The sequence below is a fragment of the Piliocolobus tephrosceles genome, chromosome 15 (assembly GCF_002776525.5).
Source record: "Piliocolobus tephrosceles isolate RC106 chromosome 15, ASM277652v3, whole genome shotgun sequence".
Lineage (NCBI taxonomy): Eukaryota > Metazoa > Chordata > Mammalia > Primates > Cercopithecidae > Piliocolobus > Piliocolobus tephrosceles.
This window is the reverse complement of record NC_045448.1, coordinates 6703045-6723553: the sequence shown is the minus strand read 5'-3', so window position 1 is coordinate 6723553 and position 20509 is coordinate 6703045. Positions and strand designations below refer to the sequence as shown.

The window sequence follows — 20509 nt, the reverse complement described above, 5'->3', positions numbered from 1 at the left end:
CTTGCTGCTCCAGTGTGATGGTTTGCATGTTTTTTCCCTCTGGAACTCATGCTGAAACTTAATCCTCAATGAAACAGTATGGGGGGTGGTGGTGATCTTTTAAGAAGTGACTGGGTCATAAGGCATCTGTCCTCATGACTGGATGAATCCATTCCCAGGTCATGGATGAACACATTAACGGGATGGATCCATTCCCAGGTCATGGATGAACAGATTAACGGGTTATCACAGGAGCAGAATAGCTGTCATGAGAGTGGGTCTGTTATAGAAGCCACTTTGGTTTTCTTTTGTGTGCCCCTCCTCCTGTGATGCCTTCTGCTGTGCTATGATGCAGTGTGAGGCCCCCCAGCAAGAGCCCACCCCATGAGGTCACCTGATCCCGGACTTCCCAGCCTCTAGGATTATGAGAAATACACTTCTTTTCTTTATATCACCCAGTCTCAGATACTCTATTACAGCAACAGAAAATGAACAAAGACATCCAACAGCAGCTCTCCTAGCTGGATGTGCACACGCCAACAGTACATCATAATCCCTGTTTTCCTAGTAATCTATTAAATAATCATGCCAATGAGCCATGCTCCACTTTCACTTCCATCCCGCTGACCGGTCTCTCTGCTTCCTTTTTATAGTCTCTGACTCCTGGCCATGCCCCAATGTCCCACTGAGAGAACAAGCTGTGAAAGTTACAAGGCTTCATGAGACCCTGAGATCGGAACTCCCTGGAGTTGCAGACAGGCCGGGGCGCTTCTCATGTATCAGATCACCAGCCTCACACCCAGTGCTGTGACTTGGCCACAGGGATGCGGAAGCCCCATCCTCTCACTGAGGGAGTTTATTTGGAATGAGTCAATGAGGTGCTTCACCAGGAGCATCACGTGTTTTGTACTCCAAGGGCAGTAAGAGAGTGATCAGGGGAGCAAGTACTGGGGAGCAGTAACTGGAGCCCCATGCTGCACCCACAAGATGATCGAATGCACCATTTAGGGAGCCGCTGGGTAAGAGAGAAGCTTTCAGGGAGCCATTGGGTAAAAGAGGCGCTTTGGAAGAGTGTCCAAGCTCCTTTCAGCAGGGCCCACTCTTAACCTTGATCTCTGCACAGCCCACCCACTGCCACCTTGCAGGTGAGATACCAAACCCATGTCCACCTCTGCCTCCTCCTGCGGGATCCACAGAAGCAACTGCCTGATTGGGAAGGCAGCCAGCCTACGACCCTCTAGGAAATCCACGTGGACAGTCCCCCAGAATCATGGACACTGACCTTCAGTTTTGTTCCTCAGCGTCCCACACACTCCCCACCATGACACAGGAGAGAGGCTACTGCATTAGCTCAAGGTGCTAGTCACAATCCAACATTTGTAACTCCCAGAGGCAGCCAGCACTCCACCAAGAACGACCGAAGTGGGCCACACGGGTTATTGCTCAAGGTCTATGCTGACAGCACTATGAATCACTAAGACATCTGCCTCGAGAACCTTAACCAGCTGCTCTACCTAAATGGCAACATTCTTTTTTCTCCCAAACTGGGTGATCACCTGGGTGTGGGGGAGGAAAGCAAGGAAGGTTTGCCCTTGTCCTTGCGTTTGTTCCATCTCTGGCACGGCAGGCAGCTGAGTTACTGGGCTGTGCCCTTCAATCACTTCACTTTGCTTTCTGTCCCTTCATCAGCCCAGAGCAGAGCCCTGCAGAAGGGACTGCTGAGGCCAGGCAGAGCGGTGATCAGGTTCCACCTTCCAGGAAGAGAGAGCGTGCCTGGTGCCCCGTGGTGCCTGTGCATGACAGCCTGGCTGCAGACTACTGTGTGCTTCCATCTGTCACCTTCCAGTGCAATGTGACAGCAGCCCTCCGGCGATCCATCTGCTTCCCTGGAGCTCCATCCCGACTCCCCCACCCCATTCTGTCGTCGCCTAACTGGGCACATCCAAGATTAGGCAGCCTCAGCTGCAGCCCCCAGAAGGAAAGCTAAGAGCCTCACACCAAGCTGCTAAAAAACAGACATGTTGAGATTGAGTGGTGAGAGGCGGGGAACTAGTGATGGCCCACAGTCCCTGCAAGGCAATATAGAGTGCTAAGATTGGAAAAGGGGTAGGAGGAAACAAGGACATTTTCTTTTACTTAAAAATAAAAGCATTTGCAAAGAGGTAGCTCTCAGAATATGCCTTTCGGTGTCCTCTGGGTTCTCAGCAGCAGCCTAGAACCAGAGGGCTCATAAAGTCCAAGTATTTAGAGAGATGACAGTGCCATTCAATCCCAAAAGCACTTGTTGAGGGCCAGCTCTATGTAAAAGTGTGCAGAGTTGCTTGGAGGAAATATAGAGATAAACCATGCGGGGTACCCATTTCCTGCCAATCCCACAGCAGCCTCTATGCAGTGAGCTCTCTGAGACTGGTGTGGTCAACGCCAAGGTGGGCATCAGGTAGACCAGTTTCTCTCTTACTAAGCACAACATCCGGCACTTATCCGCACACAAGCACATCCTTCCAGTCACACTTTGCACACAGTTTTGCACAAATACAATGCAAAAGGGAATTGTTTTAGAATACAGTTCCTTCATTCAGCAAATATTTACCAAGTGCCTTCTGACCTCTGAGCACTCTTAACACCGGAGCAGGTGCCAGGCCTTCTACACTGAGCTCAGAGCCCAGATGCAGCTGGTAAAGCCCTACATGCAGGGCAGAGGGATACAGGATTCAACAGAGGCAAGCATGTGGGGCAGAGAAGGGGTTTCTCAACCAGAAGAGCTCCCACGAAGAGCTTGTTGCAGACACTGGACCAAGGGGAGGGAAGAGCCAGTGAGAAGCCATAGCACCAAAGGGCTGTCCAGGGCCACCAATTATTCCTTACATTCCAGTTGGAGTGTGCTGGTGGCCCAAGAGTAAATGAGTCTGCAGCCAGGCCAGGAGCTTCCTCAAAGGTTTAGGAAAAGAGTCCAAACGTTGTTCCTGCTCCTGATGCCCTGAGAACTACTGATGGAGTTTTCAACAGAGAATAGTTTACTACGCTTGTCATTTTCGTATGATTTCCTACAGTCTGAGACAAGGAAAGCAGTCAGAACTGCTGCAGGTAAGTAATAATTTGCAAGTGCCCTGCATATTTTTCGTAGCACATGTATGTGCTGAAAGCCTATCAGACAACGTATGAGGGAGTGGACTACAAACCGCCAAGGCTCCCGGAAGCATGCAGGGTTGTTCTTACATTGAAGCTGAGCAGCGTACCAGGATGCCACTAGATTAGAACAGAGTATCCCGAAGCCAGACCTGAGATTAACAGTCGGCCAAGCAAACAAAAATCTCGGTCTAAGATCCAAGAGACCCAGATTCAAGACCCTACTGCAAATTAAATTCATGAGACCTTGGACCATTCCATGGTGCCATAAAGCCTCAGTATCCTCATCTGTGATTTGGGTTACTGAGAACTGCCCTGCTTCTCACAGGGCTGTCAAGGGGATCTCTGTAATAACCTACAGCAATGACGTCCAAAAAGATGTGTGGTGTACAGATGAGATTAAAGAGCTGAAAGCTGCTTCTTCCGGAGGCACCTCTGACTCTCTAGTTTGGCTATTTCACGACCATTTCAGGTACACACCATGGATACAGAGGAAAGTGACTAGCCTCAAGGAGTTTACAGGAAAGTAAGTGGCTATAACTGTGCATATTATCCCCCGCCCCCTAAAAAAAAACAGAAACAAGAAAAGAATTTGCTAGTCGGCAGCCAGGACTCCTTGGTGTCTGACACAATCCTCTATGAATCACACAACTCCCTCAACATGTAATCTGGGCTATTTTAGAACCCCCAATAAGCTTTCAATGGGTTAGGAGGGATCACCTTATTTTTAAAGGTCCTCGAGGGCTTGAAGCCATGTTGTAATATTTTTACAGCCTCTTTCAGAGTCAGGAGCTATACGGATTTTGTCCTCACTCTGAATTTAACTAGTACTTAAGTGTGCTGATTATAGCTGCAAACACACTTCTTGTTCCAGTGTGTGGTTGGAGAGGTGGACAGGGAAGAAGCTTTGGAAATTTACAGCACAGAAATAGCATGTGGTCTGTCTGCCTGAAAAGAATCAATCCTTCTGTGACAACAGCTAGAAGACCAGCACAGGGCCTGTAGCAAACAAAAGACAGCCATTAAAACGGGGCTTCTTATCACCAAATCCCTGTTTTGGGACACTGGACAGGCTTTTCCAGTCCAGGAGACACCAATAAAGCCAGGAGCAGGCACGGAGCTAGGGTGCAACAGACAGGACAAGTCTGGCTGGAAAATCGGGGGTCATCCAAGCAAAACATTTAGACACAGTGATGATTGTAAAGGAAATAATTAAGAAAGAAATTGCACCAGACACTTCCTAACTGGTTTTGCATGAAGGAGCAACTCTGTTTGGTTGTGGAAATGAGCTGTGGATGGCAGGAGGGCCTGGAATGGGCTGAGAAGAACTGACTTGATCAAGCCACTGGCCAGCCCTGGGACCCCCGCAGGTCTCTGATCCCTCCTCTGTAACATGAAGGCCTTAAATGTAAAGGATGCTCTTTTGGGTTTCATGGAGGGGAACCACGGAGGCGAAGCCTTAGTTGATGGGGGTCACAGGTACCCTAAACTTATTCCCATCTCAGCCTGAGCTGAATTTTATTTTTATTTATTTTTAAGACACTAGGCTTCCATAAGACTTCCTTTGGAAAATGGATCACCACAAAACTACTCCCCAAATTTTGAAAACTCTGTACTGCATGATCGCTATGATTTCCTTTAAGCATTCATATTTACACACAACAGTGCTGCCTTACAGTAAAACAATCAGAAGAAAAAAGGTTTCTTCTCTTACCCTAACAGACTCTGTCATTGTGCTATGGACACCCTAATAAACACGTCTGATAATGAAATCCTGATTTGTTCCCAAATTTCAAGTCACACAGAAAAAATAGGGCAAAGACGCATCTATTTTTAAAATAATACTATCTTTTGGAGAAGGTAGTGCGTGGGTCACCTTATAAATGTTGACATACATTTACTACGGAAAATAAGGTTTAAAAAATTATAGAATGAAAATAACCTAGAATATCAACTTGATGACAGCTAAGTTTACCAGTGCTATGTTCTTTCCACGTTTGCAAAGTGTGTCACACGGCCCTGGACTCACATGTACGTAAGAGCTCAGTCCTTCGTCTAGTTCACATGATCATAAAATATTTTTTCTACAGTGAAAATCTGTTTCTACTTAATTGGAAATCTATGTAAGTGTCACAAAAAACCTATCAGCGAAGAGTTCCCATCTTCTTTGATGCTCCACCCAAATGATTAAACAGGCTTTGAACCAAGGGGCCACCCACGTCTTCAGTCCCAACAAAATCAACAATTGCAGACATCCACTTCCCTCATTATGATGAACGAGATTCTATCAAGACCCTTCCCACCAGAAAATAACTAAAGCCCAGTTAAAACAGATTGAACTAAAAAATGAATAAGCTTATAAACCTGTAAGTGGACTATAGAATTCTAAGGCTCTTAGGGTTTTCAGAAACTGAGAATTGAAGGCTTTTTTTTTTTTTAACTTTCTGTGCACAGAAAAATATCAGTGGTGTCTACTAAGAGCAGAGAAACAGAATGTATAACTTCCAAATTATAAAAGAAAAAAGAAGTAATAATATAAAGAAACAAATATGTACTTAAAAAACAGGAAACAGCATAAAAGCATTTGGAGAAAAAAAAACCAAATACATTAAAGATCGTAAAAAATAAATGGATTAAGCTTGACAGCCAAAAGAAAGAAATGGCAAAATCAAATTTTAAAAACAGATAAATGTACCTAAAACTATAAGAAATTGGAGAAATTAGAAGTCAAAGGATGGAGAAAAGTGATCAAGAAAAATGCCAATCAAAAGAAAGCTATCAGACAAATTAGGCTTTAAAGAATAAAGCCTAACTAGAGAAAAAGAACGTAATAATTATAAAAGGCTTAATTCATTAAGAAGGCATAAAATTTTAAGTTTGTATACATCAAATAACTTCAAAATATACAAAGCGAAAATTACACTTACTGAGAAAAATGCCAAGTACACCATCACACTGAGAAAACTCATTATATATGACTTTAAAATGGCAAACATGCAAACTAGTAAAAATGTAGAAAACATGAAAAGCACCGTAAACAATCTTGATGTAATAGATTGTAAAACCCAGAAACGATACACTGGGAATTCACAGTTTTCTCAAAAAAAAAAAAAAAAAAACAGAACATTCACACAACAAAAGCTGACATTATACTGGAAAGAACAACTCAGCAGACCATGTGTTTTGACCTCAATGCAATTAAGATAGATGTCGATAATGAAAAGATTTCCCATGTTGGAAAATTTTGAAAGACTTATCAGTAACTCATGGGTTATAGAAAAATATGTAACTTAAAAAATATGTAGAACTGAACATTAATGAGAATATTATTTAAGAAAATATATGAGATGCCATTAAAGCAGTAGTGAGAAGAAAATTTTTTTTTTGAGATGCAGTTTTGCTCTTGTTTCCCAGGCTGGAGTACAGTGGCAAGATCTTGGCTCACTGCAACCTCCATCTCCTGGGCTCAAGCAATTCTCCTGCCTCAGCCTCCCGAGTAGCTGGGATTACAGGCGCCCGCCACCATGCCTCGCTAATTTTTGTATTTTTTAGCTGAGACAGGGTTTCGCCATGTTGGCCAGGCTGGTCTCAAACTCCTGACCTCAGGTGATCCACCAGCTTCGGCCTCCCAAAGTGCTGGGATTACAGATGTGAGCCATTGCATCCAGCCCTGAAAAGAAAATTCATAATCTTAAATGCTTATAGGGCTAAAAATTATTGAGTTGTTTTTAGCTGACCAAGTCAGAAAAGCAACTACAGCCCAAACTCAAGGAGAGCGAAAGAAGACCTATAACAAACAAAAGCAAAAATAAATAAAACACAAAGTAAAGTTACAGTACAGAGGCTCAACAAAGTCGAGTGCTTTCCTTCGAAAATCATAATAAATGCACAATCTGGCAGGTTCGTTGAGGAAGAAAAAAGAACAACCGTATTGTAATAAATAATAGAAGAGAATTAAAATCTGTGAATAATTTTATGCTAATTAAATTGAAAAGCAGGGAATTATGAACACATGCCTAAAAGAATACCATTTAACCTGGGTAGCATGGTAAGATTCCATCTCTGAAACATATATGTGTGTGTGTATATATATATATATAAAATATAAATACATATCTGGATTCTATTTGCTCATATTAAAATTTTTTCTTAAGTTATATATATAAACATATGTTAACATACTTTTTTATATATAACATGTATATATATATACATAAAGCTTAAGAAAACTGACAAGAAGAAACGAGTGCAAATAATTTTACGAACTTTGAAAAAAACTGACTAGAAATCTTCCTACAATAAAATCACCAGGTCTCATTTTCAGTTGAGTACTACCAAAATTCCAAGAACAGATAATATAAATCGTAAACAAAATCTTCTGGTAAATTGGGAAAAACAGGGAAAAAAAAAACCCTCCCTCTTCAATCAGACAAAAGCAGTTAAGGAAAGAAAAAATATAGGCCAAACTCTCTCATGAGTAAAGAAGCAAAAATTTAAAACAAAATATGAGCAAATGGAATCCAGATGTGTGTCAGATGTGTATTTAAACAAGCTAGATTTATCTTAGAACTATAAGAGAATTTAACATTAGAATATACTGTAAGTGTAATAGAACATTAAAAAAAAAAAAAAACAGTGAGAACCATATGGTCCTCTTAATAGATGCAGAACAGGCCTTTGATAAAATTCAACATGCATTTATGATTAAAAACATAAAATACAACTCGACAAATTAGATACACAAGGTAATTTCCTTAACCTAACAAAGGACATTTACAAAAATACGGCGGCAAACATATTCTTAATTAAATTAGAACATTCCCTACAAAACTCAGGCTGAAGGAAAAGATATCTGCTATTACTTCAATTCAATATTATACCTTGGGCTCTAATGCAAAAGAGAAAACAATAAAAAGAAAGAGAAACTATAAGAATTAAAATTGAATAAACAATAATTTCATTATTTAAAAAACACAGCATACGTACAAGAATCTATAGACAAAATATTAAGAACACCAAAGGTTTGGTAAAGTGACTAGATGCAAGATCAATAATTAAAAGGTAATTACATTTATACACTCCAGCAAAGATTCCATTTCCAAGGGTATAAAAGAAACTAAGGTACTAGGAGCACATTCAACAAAAGATAAGTAAGGTGTATGGATCTAGAGAAAAGTACAAAACATAGAAATTTAAGACATAAATACATGGATGGTGATACAATGTTCATGGATGAGAAAAGTCAGTATCACAGAATATGCCAGTTCTTTCTAAACTGACCTACAGATTTAATGCAATCCAAGCAACTTCCCAACAAGGGTTTACTGCTGTTGTCATCGGTGCTGTTAGTTCATAAACTAACTCTAAAATCTCTATAGAGGGCAGAGGACCAGGTATAGCCAAACGCCACCGAATAAGAGGGAAAAGGCTGAAAGCCAAGTGCCAAAACTTACTAGAGAGCTGGAGTCATTAAGAGCATGCTGCATTGACACAGAGGTGGACAACCTAACCAAGTTAATAAAGGAGACACAGGAAAAAAAAAAAAAAAAAAAAAACATGAATACATGGAAATATGACACATAACAGAGTGTGTATTTCAGATAAATAGAGAAAAAGGGCCATTCAATAAATGTTACTAGGTATTGTCTTTCCTTATGAATAAAAATCATATTGGATTCCTCCATCACACACAAAAGTTAATTCTAAATACTTCTAAAACTATTAAATATAAGAGAGTGACTTATGACCTCAGAATATAGAAGACTGTATTAAATAAAAGGCCCTAACTATAAATAGGCAAGGTTGATATAGTCAGCATGTTAAAATCAAGAACTTCTAGTCATTAAAAAGGTAACTTACAGAAAGTGAAAACGGATTGCACAAACTGGGAGGTAATATTTTTAACACATGAAACTAACAATAGTCTTCAGAATATAGGAAAAATGTGTTCAAACCAGTAAGAAAAACACAATCCAATAAAAAAACTAGACCAAAAATATGGGCAGTCATTTTACAGTTTAATGGTGATTAAACATGGGAAAAGAAGCTCAACATTACTGGTACCTTAAATTCATCTTACTATTAATTTGGCAAAAATTAACACACCTAATAATGCCGAGTGTTGGGATAAGAAAGGCATACATTTTAAAGGAAACTCTTATTCACTGCTGATGGCAATGTGAATTGGTATGATCACACTTCAGAAATCACTGCAGCATTTTCTTGCAAACTTAATCATTAATTAGCTTTTATTTTTCAGGCCCAGCTGTGCTCTTCCTTGGTATATAATCAAGAAAAAAATTGCACTCATGGACTAGGTATTTAGGAACCAAGAATACTAATAGCAGACTGTTTTCTGACAGTAAAGATTGAAAATCATCCAAACATCCAATGGCAGGAGAATGCATGAAGAAACTGATGCTAAGATTATCAAGTATCACACAACATGAAATGAATAAATACAGTTACACAAAACAACATGGTTAAATCTTAGAGAACACTGAGTAAGCAAGTCTACCTATAGCACAATATCATTGTTAACGAGTAAAAGGATACGAAGTTTAGCAATAAAGAATGCTTAAAATAGCAAGGGAAGATTAGGAGGTAGCTCAGGGGAAAGGTGGGATGCCAGGGCAGCAATATATGGGGGCACCATTCACATCGACAATGCTCTCGTTTGCAAGGAAGGTTCACGGATATTTGCGAATGATGCTCCAAAACTGACATAACTCAGTTTTTCATGTGTCAAATTCTACTGAATACAGCTCTTTAAATGCACTGCTTAAAACAGTAATATGGCAGAATCCTGTTCTGATTAAAAAGCGGGTATCTTTTTATGCCTCCTAAATTTTCTAGAAGGGTAAATAAAAATAACAATAATAGTGATGATGATAGTGGTTTTCTCTGGGGAAGAAGGTAGAGAATTTAAATTTTAACTTAATACACTCTCTGTAGTTTAATAATTTTACTGTGTATGTATATTTATTTTTAAAATAAATTATCCCCAATTACTTAACTAATTCCTTAGAGAACTTTTAGAACTCAAATACAAAAGTTAAGATTAAGAACAAAGACAGATCCTGAATGAATTTCGAAAATCCAGTGTTGATTCGTCAATGAATTGAAAGAACACAGAAATGGCCAGGGGCTGAGTGCAGGTCTCTGAAATGGAAGTCCCGGGTAACGCCCACACCCTACTCACTCCATGGTCTCTTCAAGGAGAGCCTCAGCTCTGTGCTAAAGAGGCCTAGACTGCCTCCAGGGTCAGCTCGCAAAGTCTGTGGATTTCATGATCCTTTTAATACAGAGGATGTCCTTTAATTCCTGTCCTATATAAGAATTTTCCTCGGACGATGCACTTTCAATTTATTCTCTATTCTACCAGAAGTTTCTTGATTTCCTTAAAAAAAAAAAAAAAAAAAAAAAAGGGGGGGGGGGAGGGGGGAGGGGAGGGGATTGTGAAATGCCTTCCCCAGGTTAAGCCCTTCTTCAAAGATTCTGAAATGTGATTCTTCCCCCCATTCTGGAAACATTTATGTACAAACCTCCTGTTTATAGTTAATCCTCACATTCAGTTGACTTATTCACATAGTGGAGAAATGTTTAACAGCAGGCTCTTCATTCTGATTCTTCAAAACCTCAAATTGCATTTGACTTTTTCTTTCTGGGAAGTGTTGGTGATAATATGACACTCTTTGGGGCTGACTTTAGCCGGCACCGAAGTTTTCAACTTGAATTGGGCAAAGAGGACCCAGAAGAGAAATCAAAAGCACCATGTGATCATCCCGCATGGCCTATGCTTTCAGGGATGGACAGGCACCCCAGAGCCCACTGGTGCCTCTCCTCTGTCCCCAGTGACCTCATCCACTAATGGACTTCACAGTCATGTTCCTAGTCTCTGCAAAATAATTCATCTGATTTCAATATGTGCTTCTTCCCACAGCTGGACACCATTATTTCTGGTACTCAAGATCTCTTCTGAAGCACATGAAACACCAGCTGATAGCCCTTAAAATGGCTCCTCCAAAACACCAATGTCCAGAAACGATCCACTCCACTCCCACCAGGCCCATGCCCATCTGGACCCTGGAGAGTCTTGCAATCCTAAATCACTTCCATTTGGAATCAAGATATTTTCCAAGATGTTCTAATCTTCCCTGCTTTCCTGGTGCTAAGAGTCACCTCCTAAGAGTCCCTCCAAAATTTTTACCAGGCAGAAAGGTAATGTGAGATTTGGAAATGGAGCATCCTGGGCTTGTTTCAACTCCACCAATGGCCCGTTGCCTCATCTTGAGCAAGCCTTGTTCAGTCTCAGTTTTCTCAGCCGGATGATGGGAAACACCATAGCTCACAGAGGAATTGTGTAAGCTGGCAAAATAACCATGCAAATGGAATTTCATTTATAAACATCAAAGTGATAAACAAATGATAGCTGTCAGCAGCAACCATGAGGTATTTCATGCATCCCTAGACCTCTGGGCAGGATCCAAACTTGCGTGGCTCCAAGAGCTTGAGAATCAAAATCAACCTCCTCTAAAGTTGTCCCTTCTCTCTGTGCTGTGACAGAAGACATCCCTCAGCCAGATCTGGATCTCCCAAATTCCTGCAGCCCTGCAGCACCATCAGAGTATTCTCCCCTAAGAGAATAACACATGTAGACCATCTCCACACCCAGTCTTCCTTGCAGCTGGGAGCAACAGAGCTCGCTGGTACCTTGTTTGTATCTGCTGAGTTTCCACCATTCAGCATGGCTGCACCAGCTGCACACACTGACCTCCTTCCCTCTTCCCTCGGGACCTAGATTGGGCTGCAGGTGGTCATTTTGTGTGCGTTTAGTTCTTAGCCCATAGTTAACATGTGAGTGGCTAATATCTGAATGTCGATCACACGTTATGAACAATTTCCCCATCCTTCAATACATCTGATCCTTAGAGAGAGCATCTGCCATTCCCATTGTACAATGAACAAATCCAAGAGAGATGTGGCTTCTCCAGATCACGTGGGCAGGAAGGGGCGGAGCCAGGCCTCACCAGCTCTCCAGCTCCACCTCTTCCCACAGACCCTCTCATCGGCACTGTGTGGCCTGCAGCAGAGGCTGTCCCTTTTTTTGGCTTAAATACGGCTTAAAATAATTTTTAAAAACTACTCAGGCCCTTTGCACGTGCCCTCAGTTGCCATCAAAAAAATTCATAAGAACTACAAATCACTGAAAATGATGTAACTTCTGGCATATTGCCTTTTGAAAAATAAGTCAAGGTCAGTTGAAAACGATTTAATTTTTGGCCTATCACTAATTTTTATATATGCAGAAACTTTCTTCTTGGGCAGAAATTTTATAGCATTCCTTTATCTCTCTGAAACTATATTAGCATTGTTATTCTCCTGACATAATTTTTACTTCATGTAATGTAAGCTAAGATTCTTTGTCTATATTTTATCAGCAGAAGTATTTTACTGATTTTAAAAATTAAGAAAAGTATTAATTTTTGCAATAGCTTGTTACCATAAGGTTCCAACTATTAAAAATTACAGCAATTGTAATGATTATATAATTAATAAAAACAGGATAAATATAAAATTAATGTATATTTCTTAAATCTAAAAAACAAACTTCTATTGAAAATAGAAGAATTTGGATTTTTTTCTCTTTAAGTTTGTATATCTACAGATAAATATTACTTATATGTATAATAAGACTCAATTCAAGATCAATTTTGTTCCAATTTTTCACTTTTATAGCTATAATAACTTCACTACGTTGTTCACATACATACACAGATGGACTAGAAGACACATTGTAAAAATGAAACTCAAGTCCTGAACTTCTACATATATGCCAAAAACCACATAGTCATCAAAGAAAAACTAACTCTAACTGATCAGCTGACAACTTAATCAGCAGATCTTCCCACAAAAGTAAACCTTGGGGAACCACCAGATACGTAAATAATGAACAACCAAGACATTAGTCATTCAAGTCCAGTTTCTGGGAAATACATCAAGAGACTATACTAAGACTTTATAAATAATTGTACTCATTACTTTTTCACTTAGAGCCACCTTGTTTAAGTCAATATACTCAGAACGAGCCTGGAAAAAAATCTTAATACATGATTTTATTATTAAAAATGTTTCAATTACATGTTTGTCAACATTATTTGTATATTTAGCTCATTCTAATAACCTAAGAATCAAAGGAGGTTCTCACTGTCAAATCGATCAACCCTATGTTCTATCAGAAGAGGTTTCACCTTATTTTTAAATTCAAATAAACGTTTTTACATTGACTATATATTTATGTACATATAATTACAGGTATCATATTTATTTATATCATATATATTTACAGAGAGAGAAAGAAAAAAGGAAAAGTAATTTTTAAAGCACTGAGGGATAAATTATGAAACATAACTCATAAAACAGATTATTAAAATCAGTAAGGTCAGGTTTAAATCAAGATTGAGGTGATTGAATTACGTTACCCATTTTATAACAAATTATGAAGGCAAGATACTAATGGTGTTCTCATTAATACTTAATAAAGCAGTGTTAAACTGAGCTACAATTAGAAGTTACTGATGAAGCTGTAAGTCTGAGAGTAGGCATGATATTTCTTTAACGAATGTATATGCATGTGTCTATGAAGCTTTGTTGTTAGGCTTTTGGGAATAATCAAAAGAAATATATGTTTAAAATAAGGACAAAAATACATTTGTTTTTGTTAAGCCTCATGACACAACATTTCCTGCTGGGTCTTCTTCCCTTTATCCCAGAAGCAGGTATCACCCAATCAACCATCCAGAAGCCTTTTGTTCTGAATCACATCACTACCCTTGACACATCTGAATGGTTCTTCCCGCCCAGGAGGCAGATTCTACCTCCTCCCGACAGGAAATCTTCAGACTCCAGGCTCCAAGTGGCCCCCCAGCCCTGCTGTGCCAGGGCCCAGGTTCTCTTCATCTCTTTCCTCACAGCAGGCTCAAAACTGCCTTGGTTGTGAGAATTATTCTAACAGTCAGCACCCATTTCTCATTGTCTTAGTTTTACTCTGGCCTGTGCCCAAGTTTTGGGAACTGGAGTCCACATCCTCAGCTTGTCAACATTACCCAAAAAAAAAAAAAAAAGAGTATCAACAAAAAAACCCACAATCTTACAAACAGAAGTCGGCCTGTGTCTCCTCATTTATCCTGCGGGCCTCAAGCATGGGACCTTGCACATCATGGGTGCTCATTAAATGTCGACTTGATCTTTCTAGAGAAATCTATACTGCCATAGAAAACAGGCACTTGCTGTTCTCTTGCCAGTAGTTCTCTGGCCCCCTCCAATTTGGTAAGTATACACACCCAGAAGGCTCAGAGAAGACTGACCCAGCAACAGACTGACTTAACACCATAGCCTAGAGTACAGAACACGGAGGAAAATGGCCCAAAGTGCTGAAAAACAAAAGAAAACAAACCCCAGAAAACTGTAACTGAGCTAAATGTGGAAAATGTGGTTACGATTGGTTTTAACGATACCATCAGCCGCTGCATCTCAGAAGAGCATCTCTGTTTCCGTTTCTAAAAATACTGCTCATTTCTCCACGTCAGGAACTCTGAAACCAGGAGGAACTGGCGCAAGGTATCGATCTTTTCGCTTCCAGTTCATGCTTTAAAAACGACCTTTGCCCTAAAGGTCAGCTAGCCAAAGGCAGACCAGCAATGAGCCCGCCACACAAAGCTGCAGTTCCCAAACGTGGCCGGTCCCAAGGCTGAGTGATGGCCAAGGCTAAGGCCAAGTTTTTAACCGATGATTTCTTTTCTTTTTAAACTACTGATATTTCTCCACTTGGGAAAAACAAAACAACAAAACCAAACAGAAAAGAAACCTGTACTTCAGATTTAGCTACGTCAGTCATAGAAGGCTGGTTTACAATCCATGAAAACCATCTCTTTTTATAAATCCTGAACATTTAAAAACATCTTTGCTCATGCTGGAATGTCATTTCCTAGTATTTTGGCCATTTCACCACGACTCTTTTGTGAATATGAAGCCATTTCACAGTTCTTGGAATTTGTTTGAGACAGATTCCCAAACAGAGCGTCCTGGGAGGTAGGCGTGGCCAACAGAGAGAACACAAAATTCCACTTAGCCTCATGATGAGTTTTCTCCAGGGTTCTTTAATGTCTCCCTCACACCTGAGGAGTCCCTATCTCGGGACCAGCAAAAGCACTGCAGGGAAAGATGCAATAATCCTAATATGTTAATGTTACGATTAAAAAATAACCATAAAGTTAGAATGCATTTATTTTCCAAGGAATGGAAGAGAAAGTGGGAGGGGAAACTTCAAATGTCAGCTTTCTTGGTGGCCACATTGGGGCCACAGTGCCCCAGCCAGGAAATGCAACAGTGACACCTTAGCAATGCCTTTTCACCTTAGCAATTACCCACCAAAGGCGTAAGTAGGCAATCGGGTAAGTGGAGGGGCAGATCTCTCCAGCAGCCCTTTTAAAGTACGGACAATGAAAACGTGAGGCAGGATGACTAAGAAGCCGAGCTTTTGGGAGGAAGGCTGGAACCTGCGGCACTCGCAGACACCCCACATTCCGGATTCCTCACACCACCTCAGACCCCTGCCTGTGCCACTGCAGGTCCCTTCTCCATCGCCCCGGCCCCACAGTGCTCGGCCTCCTCCCGCATCTCCAATGGCTCCTCCTCTGCTCCTTCCTCCCTCAGCCCTGCTGTCCTCGCTCCTCACTTCCCCGTTTCAGTGCCCTCTGAGATTAGGATCCCCTCTCCCCGGCACACACTACCAACTCCAGCCACTCTTTCCCTGTGTCCCCCTCAGCTTGGCCAAACGATCACTCAGTTCTTGATCTGCACGCGTCAACTCCCCAGCAGGGCTATCTAGAGAAGCATGCAGTCACCAGAGTGGCTCCTTCAGTCTGCGGCCAGGTCTTCGAGAGGGCTGTGAAAGCTTCAGATGACCGCTCTGCACCTCCGCCTCTCTAGAGGACTTTCTGCTGCCTCCTGGTCTCTGCAGACTTCCAATCCCTCCTCCATGTGGCATGCTCAGATGCTAGCTTTGACTCCCGTTTCACAAAGGTCGGTCGGCAATCAGAAGAGAACTGAGGAGCCTCCTCCTCCGAGCACCACCCATGCATGTATCCATCATTTGGTCCATCCCCACTGGTAACTATCCATGTTCCTCCTAAAGCCGGTAACCCCACTTGTCCACAAACCCATCTCTCTCGCCTACTCAAGAAGTGTTTTCAGCAACTCTCCATCCCACATAATCAGTATTTCACTCTCTACTCAATCACTCCCATCAGCATCTAAACATGCTGAGAATGCTCCCAACTGAAAAACAATCCTTCTAAGCTTATTTACCCCACCGGATACCACCTCCAACTCTGCTCCCTTTTGCAGCAAAGCTCAACTGAGTCGTCTACAATCCCTGTATCCACTACCTCCCCTGCATGCTTCTCTCCAGTCCAGCGTATGTGGCCACAGCCACCGGGCCACTGGCCCCGGCACTGACCTGAGCCTCCATTCTCAGTCCTCTCCATGCTCCTGGTTTCCCCGCTTCCTCCCTGGTTGTTCCCTCTTGTTCTCCTTTGCTGGCTTGTCCTCTTCTGTTCCTCATGAAGCTGGAACGCCCCAGGGCCCTGTCCGTACAACTCCTCTCTTCTTTCACTGGAGATCTCATCTGATCTTATTCCTTGAAACACCAACCAGAGGCCAAAGACTCCCATCACACCTCCGGCACAGACCGCCCTCTTAAACGACCAGCTCTGGATAGGATCACCCACTCGGCATCTCCATGTGGGTGGTTTATAATCTTCTCACACTCAGCAAGTTCAAAACTGAACTCTGAATCTCTTTTTTTAATGGAGACGGAGTCTCACTTTTGTCACCCAGGCTGGAGTGCAATGACGTGATCTCAGCTCGTTGCAACCTCCGCCTCCCAGGTTCAAGAGATTCTCCGGACTCAGCCTCCCGAGTAGCTGGAATGACAGGCATCTGCCACAACTCTCAGCTAATTTTTATATTTTTAGTAGAAACGGGGTTTTGCCATGTTGGCCGGGCTGGTCTCGAACTCCTGACCTCAGGTGATCCACCCATCTCAGTCTCCCAAAGTGCTGGGATTACAAGCGTGAGCCACTGTGCCCGGCCTCTGAATCCCTTTTTGCACCCAAACCTTATCTGGCTACAACCTACTCCATCTCCACTGGTGACAATTCCATCTGGTTACTCAAACTAAAGTCCCTGGAACCATTACAGACGTTCCCCTTTTCCTCATACTCACAAGCACTCTGGAAGGACATGGTAAGGGCTTTCTCTTCAAACAGTATCCAGAATGTGGCCGCTTTTCCCTGCTGCTGCTGCTGCTATCTGCAGAGTGTGCCCCACTGTCTCTTGCCTGGATTACTAAAGTAGAATTCTCCAATGACCTCTGAGATGGTCTCCCGGATTGTACTCTTTCCCACCGCCCTCTCCAACATCCTCTGAGATCATCTCCTGAACTCCACCCTTGTCCTCCACCCTCTCCAACATCCTCTGAGATGGTCTCCTGGACTCTACCCTTGTCCTCCACCCTCTCCAATATCCTCTGAGATGGTCTCCTGGACTCTAGCCTTGTCTTCCACCTTCTACAATACCCTGTGAGATGGTCTCCTGGATTTTACCCTTGTCCTCCACCCTCTGCAACACCCTCTGAAATGGTCTCCTGGACTCTAGCCTTGTACTCCACCCTCTCTAATGTCCTCTGAGAAAGTCTCCTGGATTCTAGCCTTGTCATCCGCCTTCTACAAAGACCTCTGAGATGGTCTCCTGGACTCTAGCCTTGTCCTCTACCGTCTCCAAAGCTCTCTGAGATGGTCTCCTGGACTCCAGTCTTGTCCTCTACCCTCTGCAATGGCCTCCGAGATGGTCTCCTGAACTCTACCCTTGTCTTCCACTCTCTCCAAAGTCCTCTGAGATGGTCTCCTGGACTCTAGCCTTGTCTTCTGCCATCTGCAATATCCTCCAAGATGGTCTCTTGGATTCTACCCTTTCCTCCACCTTCTACAGTTTATTCTCAACGTAGAGACCAGAGTAAGCTGATTAAAATGAATTAGACCATGCATCTCTGCTTAAAACCCTACCCTGATTTCTGATCGTGAACCCAGAATTCCCCAACAGCCTGCAATGGCAGGCACAGTCAGGTCCTGCTATGTCCCGCTCAGTCCCAGCTCATGGCTCTGCGCTGCGTCCTTCCAGCCACACTGGGCTGGGTGCTCCTCCAGCTGTCTGTGTGCTACGGCCACCAGTCCTTCTCTCTGCAGTGCTCTTGCCCAGATGCTAAGTGACTAGTTCCTGCACCTCCTTAAAGTCCATATTCAATTTCTCCTTTAGAGACCTCCCTGACCACTCCACTTAAAACTGCAACCTGCCCCGTCCTACTAAACAGGACTAAATAGTCTACTTTTTCTTTTCTCTACAATATCTAGGGCTTGTTGCATAGCATGTAATTTGCTTCTGCTACTGTCAAATGAAAATTATCTGTCTCCTCCTGCCTGTCCCTACCCCCATCCTCCACCTGTACTCCCCACAAACACAGAATCTCCATGCGAGCAGGAACTGGTGCAGCCTCACTGTGTTCTGAGTTAGAGCTGTGCCTGGCACACGCGGGGGCTCAATCCGCGTGTTCTCTGGTGAATCAGGGAGATCTAAAACAGGAGTCTCAAAAGATTGTTATAAGCGGCAAATGAACAAACCTGGAAATCTTTCCAAAGTATAAATAACTACAATGGCATAAAACACTGTGTTGAACACTATCTTAAAATTCATTCCAGGGAAACCTACTAGAAAACTGCCTATATAGTGTGGCTTAAGAGGTATAGAAAAATCCACCCAGGCAGGCCTACCATCTTTTCCAGCAATGGCCTGAGATTCCACTAAGAGGAGATCAATGAAGGTTGGCAAGCCTTCATTTTCCAAATTCAAAGTTACCTCTTAGAAGTCCAGAGGGGAGGAGAGGAAGTGTCTTCCGGCCAGGTCCTGATGTCCTACTGTGCTTATGCACACTCAGACAGCTCTGCCCTCAGGTCAGGCGCCCATAGGGAGAAGTGGGAGAAGGTCTCCGGCACCAGGGCTCCCTGCAGAGCTGGGGGATGCTGGGGGCATGTCAGAGTCAGCAGAGTGCTGGATGCCTAAGAAACAAGGGAAGAACAGAGGCAGTTAGAGGAGCAGGGAGGAGACGGGCAGGGTACAAAGCCTTTCTTCAAGCCCAGAGGAAACGCTACTGACATTAGAAATCTTATCCAGTCAGACAGTTGTGAGGCATAATAGAACACCGGAGAAAAAAACTGAGGTTTACTATGTTAAAAAAAAATCCACCAAGAAGTTAATGAATAAATCCATCAACACAGACAATTCTGAGATAACAAACTGTCCCCTCGATCTTCATTCTGTCCCCTCCTTTTCAATCACAGCCATTCAGCTTTGCCCAGTGAGTCTCCTACACAGAGAGGTGCAAATCCACAGAAAAGCTTGCTTTTCAGGGCAACCATGAAAAAAATAACTCAAAAGAATATAATAAAATAAAAATAGAATTAAAAGAGGATAAAATAAGCTAATGAAAAAGAAGGCAAAATGGAAGAACAGAAGAACACAAACGACATTCAGATCCATGGAAAACAAACAGTACAATGGCAGACATAAATTCAATGTTATCAGTAATTACACTAAATGGTTTAAACACTTCATTCAAATGGCAGGAATTGTTTGAATGAGTAACACTATATGTTATTACAAGAAACATAATTTAGAATAGCACCAGAAAGAATACTTAGAAACAGATTTAACAAAAGATGTGTAAGATCTGTATATTAATAACTACCAAAACATCATTAAAAAAAATTAAAGAAGCCCTAAAAAAGTAGATATCCCATGCTCATGGATGGAAGACAATGTTGCGAAGATAGCAACACTTTCCAAAGTAATATATTAACAGATTGATTAAAAACCACAGAATGGTGTACTTTAAACTGAAGACTTTTATGCTGTTTGAATTCTATTTTAATAAAACTACTATTTAAGAAGAAAGAAAGACGCCTGGCACGATGGCTCACACCTGTAATCCCAGCACTTTGGGAGGCCGAGGCAGGTGGATCACGAGGCAAGGAGTTTGAGACCAGCCTGGCCAACATGGTGAAACCCCATCTCTACCAAAAACAGAAAAATTAGCTGGGCATGGTGGCAGGCACCTGTAATCCCAGCTACATGGGAGGCTGAGGCAGGAGAATCGCTTGAACCCAGGAGGCAGAGGTTGCAGTGAGCCAGGATCGCGCTATTGCACTCCAGCCTGAGTAACAAGAGTGAAACTCCATCAAAAAAAAAAAAGAAAAGAAAGGGCAGGGGAGGGGAGGGAAGGGGAGGGGGG

General features: G+C 42.3%; 1 protein-coding gene across 4 annotated transcripts in view; it reads right to left on the bottom strand.

The window, feature by feature from the left end:
- Positions 1-20509, bottom strand: part of RNF144A (ring finger protein 144A) — a 154698-nt gene that overhangs the window by 114345 nt on the left and 19844 nt on the right. For all 4 annotated transcript variants that reach the window (XM_023198894.2, XM_023198910.3, XM_023198912.3 and 1 more), the window contains one exon: positions 19078-19277. The gene's annotated coding sequence lies outside the window, so the exon portion shown is untranslated. The remainder of the gene's footprint in view (positions 1-19077; positions 19278-20509) is intronic.